Source organism: Vulpes lagopus, chromosome 9, assembly GCF_018345385.1.
Source record: "Vulpes lagopus strain Blue_001 chromosome 9, ASM1834538v1, whole genome shotgun sequence".
Lineage (NCBI taxonomy): Eukaryota > Metazoa > Chordata > Mammalia > Carnivora > Canidae > Vulpes > Vulpes lagopus.
Genome location: NC_054832.1, coordinates 72139124 through 72150768, shown reverse-complemented (window position 1 = coordinate 72150768; position 11645 = coordinate 72139124). Strand labels below are relative to the sequence as shown.

The following is an 11645-nucleotide window of genomic DNA, read 5'->3' as shown; positions in this document are numbered from 1 at the left end:
AATATTTTTGGCACAGTGTCAAATTCCTGTGGTATTGAAAATTACAGTGGAAAGGTTTTTTTCCAAAGTGGTTTCTAAAACAAATAAAGCCTATACACAACAGACACGCACGTACTGCTGTTAATTTGATGTAGAACACATCCCTCAGTCCAGGGAGGAAGACAGTGAACCCTGCCCAAACTCACCTCCCCACACAGATCAGATAAGAGCCAAGGGATACAACCACAGGATACCCGGTATCCAAAGGCTGCTGTGAAATCAGGTAGGATTTGGATAACTGTTGGCAGATCCAACTGTTAGAGATCAAAAATGGCACCAGTGGTGGAAAATCTTGCTCCTGGTCACACTCAAGAATCACTTATTAATTCATTGATTGAGTCATTCAATAATTCAGCAAATGTCATTTGGAAGACTGTTGTTTGCCAGACATCACGCTAAGTGCTGGGAAAATGACCCTGCCTTATGAAGATTTCAGGCTAGTGGGAGAGAAAACAAGCCATTACAATATTGGGTAATAAATACTTTGACTAGGAAATTGGCTCAAATTTTGGCATGGACTCCAAGATAGAAGTCTTCTCATAGGCCCGGGAGAGCACAGACTAGGCGAGGCGAGTGGCCATGAAAAGTGACCATGTCTTGCCTAGTAGTTCTCCTGTCTGATTGGCAGCCAGACCATTAATAACCAGACTACTGTGAGCAATATAGTAGCCTTGTGATTTAACTCTTAATTCTGGGCCTACAAGGTCATGGTCTAAGGTTAAATAAGAATAGTGATAACCTCCACCTAGAAGCGGCTCCTCGCGCTCCTTCTGGAACCTCTGTCAGGTTTGGCCTCCTTGCCTCCACTCCAGCCTCCACCATGTCCATCAGGGTGACCCAGAAGTCCTACAAGGTGTCCACCTCCAGCCCCTGGGTCTTCAGCAGCTGCTCCTACACGAGCGGGCCCAGCTCCCGCATCAGCTCCGCTGCCTTCTCTGGAGTGGGCAGCAGCGACGGCAGCTTCCAGGGTGGCCTGAACAGCAGCATGAGTGTGGTCGGGGGCTACAGCGGGCCCCGGGGCCATGGGGGGCATCACGGCCCTCTCAGTGAACCAGAGCCTGCTGAGCCCTCTGAAGCTGGAGGTGGACCCCAACATCCAGGCGGTGCACACCCAGGAGAAGGAGCAGATCAAGAGCCTCAACAAGTTTGCCTCCTTCATTGACAAGGTCAGACACCTGGAGCAGCAGAACAAAATCCTGGAGACCAAGTGGGGCCTCCTGCAGCAGCAGAAAACTGCTGGGAGCAACATAGACAACATGTCTGAGAGCTACATCAACAACCTGCAGAGGCAGCTGGACACCCCGGGGCAGGAGAAGCTGAAGCTGGAAGTGGAGCTTGGCAACCTGCAGGGGCCCCTGGAGGACTTCAGGAATAAATAGGAGGATGAGATCAAATTGCGTGGAGACATGGAGAATGAATTTGTCCTCATCAAGAAGGATGTGGATGAAGCTTACTTAGGTGCACAAGATAGATCTGGAGTCGGGCCTGGAAGGGCTGACCGGCGAGATCAACTCCTTAGGGCAGCTGTAGGAAGAGGAGGCCCAGGAGCTGCAGTCCCAGATCTCGGACACGGCCGCTCCCTGGACCTGGACGGCGTCACCGCCGAGGTCAAGGCCAGGGCGAGGACATCGCCCACCGCAGCCGGGGGAGGCCGAGACCATGCACCTGATCAAGGGCGAGGAGCTGCAGACCCTGGCCGGGAAGCACCGGGCTGACCTCCCCGCACGCAGACTGAGATTTCCGAGATGAAGCGGAGCATCAGCAGCCTCCAGGCTGGGATCGAGGCCCTCAAACACCAGAGGGCTGCCTGGAGCCTGCCATCGCCCACGCCGAGCAGCGCGGGGACCTGGCCATCAAGGACGCCAGTGCCAGGTGGCCGGGCCGGGCCGGAGCCGGAGGCCGCCCCGCAGCGGGACCAGCAGGACATGGCCCGGCAGCTGCGCCAGTCCCGGGAGCTCCTGAAGGTCAGGCTGCCCTGGACGTCGGGACCGCCACCGCCCGCTGCCCGAGGTCGAGGAGAGCCGGCTGGGGTCTGCGGTCTGGGATGCAGAACGCGAGCATCCACAGGAAGACGACCAGGGGCCACTCGGGGGCCTGGCCTTGGCCTACGGGGGCCTCACGAGCCCCGGCCCCAACTGCGGCCAAGCCCCTTCCAGTCCGGCTTTGGCCCTGGGTTCCTGGGTTCCTTCAGCCGCAGCAGCTCCTCCAAGGCCGTGGTTGTGAAGAAGATCGAGGCTCGTGATGGGAAGCTGGTGTCTGAGTCTCTGACGTCCTGCCCAGGTGAACAGCCAGCGCGGGCCCTCCCAGCCTCCTTGCTCCTTGGGGCCCCATGAAGCCTTTGGGGGAAGGAGCTGTGCAGGGGGGCCTTGCGTGCAAGAGACCCACCTAAGGCTCAGCCCCGGTCCCCAGCCTACCCTTAGGGGGAGTCTACTGCCCTGGGTAGCCCTTCTTGTCCATGCCCCCAACCGAAAGCCAATTCAAGTGTCTTTTCCCAAATAAAGCCACTGCCAGTCCCCCCCACCCCCCCCCCCAAAAAAAAGAATAGTGATAACCTCTAATTATGGAATGCCAACCACAATAATTGCTATTTATTAAGCACCAGTCTTGTATCAGGAATTAGGCTAAATGGTCTAAAAGCATTATTATTTTACAGTGTTATATGAGCAAACACAGTGCTAGGAATTTATCATGTACTATTCTAAAACTTTGAACAACTCTGTAAGATAGTTACCACTGGCCTCATTTTCCAAATGGGAAAGCAAAGGATAAATGTGGTTTATAACTTGCTCCAGCTTGTACATGAGAGATCCAGGATTACCCTTTGGCCTATAAATCCTAAATTAGTGCCAAGTCTCCTCGTTAGACTATATCATGCTTCAAAAACTTGTGTCTCAAGCATAAATGGGTCAGAACTTGTGGTTATAAAGTCAGCTGCAGACAAATTCTGGAGAATTCAGGAGAAATGAGATAAAAGCAGAAACATATTATGTCAAGCATGTTTGATTCAATTAATAGTAATGTTAGTGGCAGAATAATAGTAATATTTCAAATTTTATGGACATGTATTATGTACCCGTCATAGGTGATAGCAAACATTTAGTTTTTTCACCTGCCTGGCATCTATTCTCCTTTCTCTCTGATAACAGAGCCTCAGAACCCCTCCCTTGTCCTGATTCTATTTACTTCAGGTGGGGTCTACTCACTCACCTGAGGTCCTATCTGAAACTCTTGGGCATGAGCTCATGAGCCAGGCCTAACCACATAACATCATTCATGGTTTCAGGGTTGCCACATGCTCTAGTTTGGGCTAACTGGGAGTCATCCTCAGTGCTTTTTGGGGTGTTATCTACAAAACACCTGTGCTGGCTGGATAAAATATCCACCATGGAATTATCCTTCATCACCTTTGGGAACAGTCTCCTTGAGAAAGACACACAGAACTAAATGGAACTCAGGAATAGACAGACACATTCTTGACAATATCCAGATCACACTTGATGCTACCATTGCCCTAGATTTTTCAGTTAAATGAACCCAGATCAGATTGGGTTTGTGACCTTTGCCACTGAAAGTTTCCCATAATCCTCCATTCTAACAGTGTACATGTATTAGTTTATTTAATTACATCTGGTTGTTGTAATAGCCCTCTAAGGCTGAGTATACCTGGAATGAAGTAGATGTGGGATATACCCAGGCTATGTCAAAGTTGATGATCTGAACAAGTGTCTACCACTATCTTTTTTTCTCTTCCTTACTCTAGTGTCAGAATATTGTGTAATGACTATAGTCACATTGCTACACTGATTGACATATCCAATTTTCACCACTTTGGGTGTTATTCAACTTAAAAACACCAATGCTGTTGCCTGAAAAATTAGCTCTAAGTATGGTATTTCCCTGAAGTCCTGCCCCATGATGTTAGCTCTTCGTTGTAGAACATGACTTCTTTTCTCAGTTTCTACTGCCTACCAATTCTGTTCACTGGGATTCCTGTCTGCAACTTAAGGTCTATTGCAATAGGATCTGAGAAGTCCCCAGAGCAATCAGAAATAAATAGAAGCATTACCAGTTGGATAGTCCAAACTAGCAAGTTGTAGGAGTGAACAAGCTATGTAGACCTGAGCACCTTGAAAATTCACCTAGATGAGCAGATTCTGGCCCTAGACTATGAGTAAAATACTCTTGAGAAAACCCAGTGGAAAAACTGATTTGAACTCCAGAGCCCTATAGGATCTTGGTAAAGATAATCATGAAATCACAATTGTAAGCCCATTGTTGGGCAAAATTATAGGGCAACCTCCAGAGTACAGGGCCCTTGAAAGACTGCCATGCTTAAGATAAAGTCACAACTCCAAACTAAAACATATATGGAAGGAAAATCCAGAGACAAAACTGGGATGTTTGGCATTCATAGAAATAGAAATAATTAGGGAAACATAAAAAGACTTAAAGTATGAACAAAATATTTAAAGAGAAAACACAATTTACATAGAATACAAACAGGAGGTTATAAAATAACAATGGACCAAGGAAGGAACCAAGGAAAAATGTATGGTAACTGAAATAGAAAGTTAATAAAAATAGATGTGTTAATCAATAAAGGTGACAAAGTGGAAAGGGACTTGGCTAAGTGGAATATAGACTAAAGGAATCTCTCGGGCTGTAACCCAAAATGAAAGTAAAATGAATGGAAATTTAAAAAGAATTTTGGAGGGAGAGCAGAATGAGACATTTAAAGTTACATCAGATGGCAGTGTCCAAGAGAGACAATAAGTGAAAAGGTAATATCCCAAGAAATAAGAAGAGTTTAATCCTTTCATTAATCCATTATTTAATCTGTTTTTTTTTCCCAGAAATTAGGAAAGACATGGATTTCAAACGGAAAAGACCTGTTAAGTATCTTTTAACATTCTACACTTAGCATAATTGAAATTTCAGATTATCAAGGTCAAAGAGAAAATACGGAAATTCTCCACAGAGAAAAATCAGTTTAGGAATAATTGATTAATTCAAAATTATTGAATAATTCAAATTAATAGCATAATTCTCATCTGCAGGGATAACTTCCAGAAGGCAATCAAGTATATTATCTTCAAAGTGCTAAAGGAAAATGATTGTAAACCCAGATAAACTTTTTCTTTTTTCTTTTTTTTTAAATTGGAGTTCAATTTGCCAACATATAGCATATCACCCAGAGCTCATCCCGTAAAGTGCCCCCCCTCAGTGCCAGTCACCCCAACCCCCCACCCACCTCCCTTTCCACTACCCCTTGTTCAGATAAACTTTTTCTTAACTTGTGAAGGCAAAATAAAGACAATTTAAAAAATACAGAGAAGGCTTTAAAAGTTTATTGCCTATAGATATTTTTTGGAAAAAAAAAAAAACTAATTCTGTACCTCTGTAAGAATAAAAAATAAACCAGAAGGACAATGTGGGACAAAAGAAGAATCATATATATATATATGATTTTTTATTTAAAAGAAGAAGAGATGGGACACTTGTGTGTTTGAGTCTATTGAGCATCTGACTCGACTGTGGCTCAGGTCATGATCATGATCATAATGAAATCAAGGCCCATGTCAGGCTCAGCCCTGAGCATGGAGCCTGCATAAGATTTTTTCTCTCCCTCTGCCTCTCCCTCGATCTCTCTCTGCCTCTCTAAAAAAGAAGGAGGAGGAGGAGGAGGAGGAGGAGGGAGAAAGGGAAAGAACAGGTTAGGAATCGGGATGTTGACTGTGTGTCTTTGGGCAGTTTCTTTTTGTAACGGAACCTGATTGGTTCTTGCATCTGTAAAATGCCATGATTGCTTATGAACTTCACAACTTCCTTGGCAAACAAATGGAAGTATTCTGTTACTGATTTTTAGCTTATTTCAATATATTTATCTCTCACCCATCCATCTCTTATGTCCACTGCAGGCCAGCTGAGGGCTCTGCTATGCACAGTCTTCCTTAGGATGTAAGTTGCTTCAGAAGCCACTGTCTTGAAATGTATTGTTCAGAATCAAAGAAGGAAGAGAGTAATGCAGATCCCACCCTGGCACTTAAAGCGTGTTCTTCCATTCATATTTCCTTGGTCAGACAAGTCATATGACCACACGTGACTCCACAGGGCCTGGTTGCCCTACTAGTCAGACGGGGAATCAAGTATGTTCGGTGAATAGCTTTAATCACCACCACACAGCAGTAGGGCCATTTCCCTCACCAAAGTGTTGGAGAACATTCTGGGGCAGTCTAGTTTACTTTCCTGCTGGACCTATGTTTTCTACAACAAAGGCTGTTGTTATTATATCACTTATTCAGAGAGTCAACTCTGGCTAGGTGTGACTTTTTCACCCTGACACATACCAAAAGATGTCAACTCTCCTTAGCAATAAGCAGGTCATCTCTTCCAATGGGAAGAGATGTAAATTAGAAATCTGTAAATTAGAAAACACAAAGAGTGTCTCAATGGAATATTTTGCCATATGAGATTCTCAGTAACCTACACATTGCTACAAAAAATCTGTAAAATGCCTTATCACGGTTTGCTGGTTGTTAGCAGTATCAGAATAAATGATCAAGTTGTGATTAAAAATAATTGTTCTCAGGTAGCCCTGGTGGCTTAGCGGTTTAGCGCCGCCTTCGGCCCAAGGCCTGATCCTGGAGACCCGGGACTGAGTCCCATGTCAGGCTCCCTGTGTGGAGTCTGCTCGAGTCTCTGTCTCTGTCTAATGAATAAATAGAGAAAATTTTAAAAATAATAATAATAATTGTTCTCATCTCCTTATCAGTGAAATACAAAACTGAAATTTATATACTGGACTTCATTAATTTATCATACTTTAATTTTTCTTGATTATTAGTTAAGGTGTGTATAGATATGTATTGTTTATCTGTGGTTTTGTTGCTTATGGGTTTAGAGTCATATAAATCTGACTTTAAATCTTGACTCTGCCCATTACTAGCTAAGTTATCTCTGTAAGTTACTAAGTCACACTGAAACTCATTTTCCTTACTTAAGTGGGATGATAATACTCTTCTAGGAGGTTTTGAGAGGATTAAATGAAGCAATGTTTGTTTATAAAATGTCTGGCACAGTGCCTGGCCCGACACACAGTAAATATTAGGACTTCTCTTACCTTCCATTTTGCTCAAACAAGACTGCGATCCTATTCAGGTTGCATCCTGAAATTGGATGCCTAAGATGTGCATTTATTCTTTCAACTAATCACGGAGAATAATGAGTAATTAGGGAATGTAAAGGCAGAATAAATAAAATTCTTGATGACAGTTGGTTGGCAGAATGGTAGTAATTCAATGCAAAACTTAATTCTGTAGCTTATAAATTCCCCATGATGATTGTCTCTAGAGTTCTTGAATTGCATCCCCCTGGAAATCCACATAAATGCAACATGAACACCCAGGCTTACGAATCAAGGATGCATAATCATCTACTCGAATTTCCACTGTCCTTTATATGTGAGAGGTAACCAAGCACCTGGCACTCAGAGGAAAAAGCACCTGGTGTTTTGCTCCATGCAACCACTGACTTTTCTTATATTGAATTCCAGGTGTGTCTTTTTTCTCTTTCACACAATTTATTCGTCTTCATTTATTCTTCCTCTCTCCCTGTCATCTCTTTGTCTCTCTATGACACTACTTGCTACCTCCTCTTTTTTACCTTGCTTCTTATTAGATATATTTCCCCAATTTTCTCTCTTGACATTTATGATTCAGTAATTTATTGGTCACTTACTGCACATTGCCACCTAAATGCCACTCTTCCCTCAATACTATTCATTACTTATTGAGAATGGTAAGACTTGCCTTAGCTTTTAGATCCATACAATCATCCCAGGATCAGGGACCCTTTGTCCTCTGCATGACCTCCTCCACAGCAATCTTTGTAGATGACCATGTCTGCCAGAGCCTACCAATGGAGAGAATCCTCTTTCTTCGGAATGTATTTCATGGCATTGTCAAGAAGATCTAACATTTGGAAATACCTTCCATTTGCACTCAATTTACCTCCTCATTATTTCTGCTAACTTATCTCAGGGAAATATACTGGAAACTTCTTCACAGAGCCTTCTAATATTTGAAAATACCATTTGTACCTGTGTCTTCTTCTACTGCAGACAAACGTTCTCAATTTTTGCTTATTATTTTGCCTGTGATCAGAACCTGTATGTATAAATTTGATGTTGGGACACCTGGGGTCTCAGCAATTCAGCGCATCTCCCTTTGGCTCAGGGCATGATCCTGGGATAAGGATCCAGTCCCATATTGGGCTCCCTGCATGGGCCTGCTTCTCTCTCTGCCTGTGTCTCTGCTACTCTCTTTCTGTGTCTCTTATGAATAAATAAATAAATAAAATCTTAAAAAATAATAATAAATAAATAAATGTGATATTCTTGAGCCCTGGATCTTGATCTTCACTTCCCACTCTGCCTCCCCACATCATACGCTGAAAGGATGTTTAATGGGCATCTGTCATCTGGGTATCTCAAAATGGGTTCAGAACACAGATAACCCAAGAGATAACTTTTTTCTGGCTGGTTCTCCCAAAGATGAAACATCAACCTGCAATTATGAGAGACTGAATATACAAATGGACAGTGGCCAGACCATATATAAAAGTAGGGCTGTAACCAAAAATCTTTAGCAACAAGTTCAAGAAGCCAACCCATTAACTATACTTGAGGACCAGGAAGCCAATTGGCTAGCCACAAGTCAGACATGTAGGAAGTCTGACCACTTCTCTAGTAACAACCCAGGGAACCAAGCAATAGCCCCTATAACAATTGACTCCAAGTGGCCAAGACTTGATTAATAATTGATAGCTTCCTTAATTTTGATTGCCACTCTTAGGATCAACCATAAAAAGCCTGTATGTACATATTTAAAAATGGGTACTATAGGGCAGCCCCCATGGCGCAGCGGTTAGCGCTGCCTGCAGCCCGGGGGTGTGATCCTGGAGATCCAGGATCGAGTCCCGTATTGGGCTTCCTGCGTGGAGCCTGCTTCTCCCTCTGCCTGTGTCTCTGCCTCTCTCTTCGCTCTCTCTGAATGAATAAATAAATAAATCTTTTTATTGAGAATGGTAAGGTTGAGGAGGGGTACCATCCTTCTGTGGCTCTGTGACACTTATAAATCAGAAAATCAGGTGCAATGGTCTTTGAAGCAAAAATTTCATTCTGAGTGAATCTCCTGTCCATTCCCACAATATTTTAATTGTGCATTAAATATGGTACTTATATATATAAAAAAAAAAGCCTGCCTTACAAAGTAGCTTGTACCTGTATCTACTACTCTGGAAAGATGGGGGTGGGGTGCTGAATCTTATCTTCACTTGTATTTCCCTCAGCCTAGGATGGGGCCTTTCACTTGATTAAATGTACAATAAATGTTCATTAAACTAAAAAAAAAAATAAATAAATAAATAAATAAATAAATAAATAAATAAATAAATCTTTTTAAAAAATTTAAAAAATAAGAAAAAAATAAAAATAGGTACTATAAACCAATCATACAGGATACCGCACCTCTATTTGGCTGTCTACAGCTTCCCCAGGCCAACATCTTCCAGTTGGGGCGTATTGAAGCCTTCTTTTCCCCCTCCTCCACCTGTCTTTGAGTTTCTGTGAAACCAACAAGATGGGGTTGACTTCCTTGGTATAGCAAGCTCTGAATACATAGGCTTTGCTTGTTTTTCAATTGGTTAGTCTTCACTTATTTCCAGAGGTAGGAGCTTAGTGGAATAAAGTAGTGATTTTCCCATGGTAGGATCTAGTTTTTACATGGGGGAAGGGCACCAGAGAGAGACAGAAATTCTTTCCAATTAAAACTGAGGAGCATATAAGGATTCATATGGACAGGACCCTTGTCTCTCCAGCTCCAAGTTGAGAGGACCATGCTGCTGTGATGCTAAATCCCTCTTAGGGTCTTTGTGTCCAGTTTTCCTATTCTCTCTGAGTCCTGGTCTGAACTGAGTCCATGATAAAGAGGCATACAGAGAGACTCAAACATAGGAAGACATTCTTCTCTATTTTTGAAATGCATTTTGAATATGATTCCCTCACCCCGTCTTATTCCAGAATATTACCATTATTACGTGCCAAGAAAAATCTACGTCAGTTTAATTTCCAGTTAAAAGAGAAAGGACATGGTGAACTAGCTGTTTAATCAGCCGATCTTCAACTTTTGGAAAGTCAGTAAAAGATCTTTCTCTTCCTCCTATTTTTTCTACATAAATGTATCATCACAAATGATGACTTAACATTACAAATGAAATTTAATTTTGGACTATTGATCTAGACTCCCAGCAGGTCAAGAGAAACAGGGCAGGCTAGGTGAAGCAGGGAACAAAGACTTTGAAGAGAGAATAATTTTTAGTCATTCTCAAACCAAAAACCTTGATGCTGTGTTTGTGGGAAATAGAAGGGAGTGATGGTGGGAAAGAAGATCAGAAGAGGGTTCCCCCCCCCGCCAGGGATGCCAGACTATACAGTGTGGGACGAAGATGCTTTCTTTCACTGACCACCCTCAACTGGGGGACGTTTACAAGATACATCACTATGGTAATGGACCATCCATAGTTGGGGGGGAGGGGGCAATAGCCCTGGAGGGGTTTGTCATTTAAGGCAGTGGTAGAAATAAATAAATGGGAAAGGGTTTTGATCTTTCTACATTTACACTTACCAGTTATTTAATGCCTACTTTATACTAAACACTGTATTATCTGCTTTTCATTACATATTCTCATCTGATTCATTAACATCATCTCCATGAGGTTGATACTGTTAATGACCTCCATTTTGTAGAAGAAGAAACTGAGACTCAGAAATACTGTTGAACTTGTTCAAGGTCATAGGATCGGTTAATAACAAGCAGAGCTGATATCTAAACCGAAGTCAGCCTGGGTTAACCATGGAACATACCCTGGTTTCTGTCAGTTCCCACGCTGAGATCACTCTCAAGTGCAGCATTTATTGCTCAGGGAAGGCAGGCAGCCTTGGGACCCCACACCAGTGTAGTGGAAGTCTGGCTGTAGGGACCAGCAGAAAACTGGGAAGGAAAGAAGCTTCGTTAGCCCCTGTCTGAAAAGCAATAAGGTAAAGAATAAAGTTGATCCCGATCCCTGATCTCAGTATTAGAAAAGCCTCTGGTATTTACATCATTGTTCTGAAGACACGATCTACAGACGATGTATTTACATGAAGAATATTATCGACTGCTGAGTTATTCTCTGTCTTTTGATTTTGTGCCTCCCCCGTGGGGCGAAGAGCACTCTGATGCACAGCAGACGAAGAGCATGCTATGTTTGTTGACAATAGTTATCCAACTTATTTTTCGGATGTGGAGGCAGAAAGTGAGTAAGTGACTTGCCAGTTTTCATAAAATAAGTCAGGGGCAGAATAATGAGAGCTCAGAGACTCTATCGTCAGGGACAGCTTTAGGTTTCCTAGGCTACAGGATCTACGTGTCAGCAGATAACAGAATCAGTCAGAAGAAAAATATTAAATGGCATCATTGAAAGTATCTTTTAAATTTAAAAAGGAGCTATCACAAATGAATCTTCGTGGCAGAAACAAATTAAAATTATTAAAATAGGATAGCTTTTAT

The 11645-nt window shown here is 42.8% G+C and overlaps 1 pseudogene; it reads left to right on the top strand.

Annotated features, from left to right (window-relative positions):
* The first annotated feature begins 652 nt into the window (after positions 1-652).
* Positions 653-2372, top strand: LOC121498629 (annotated as a pseudogene).
* Positions 2373-11645: the final 9273 nt, after the last annotated feature.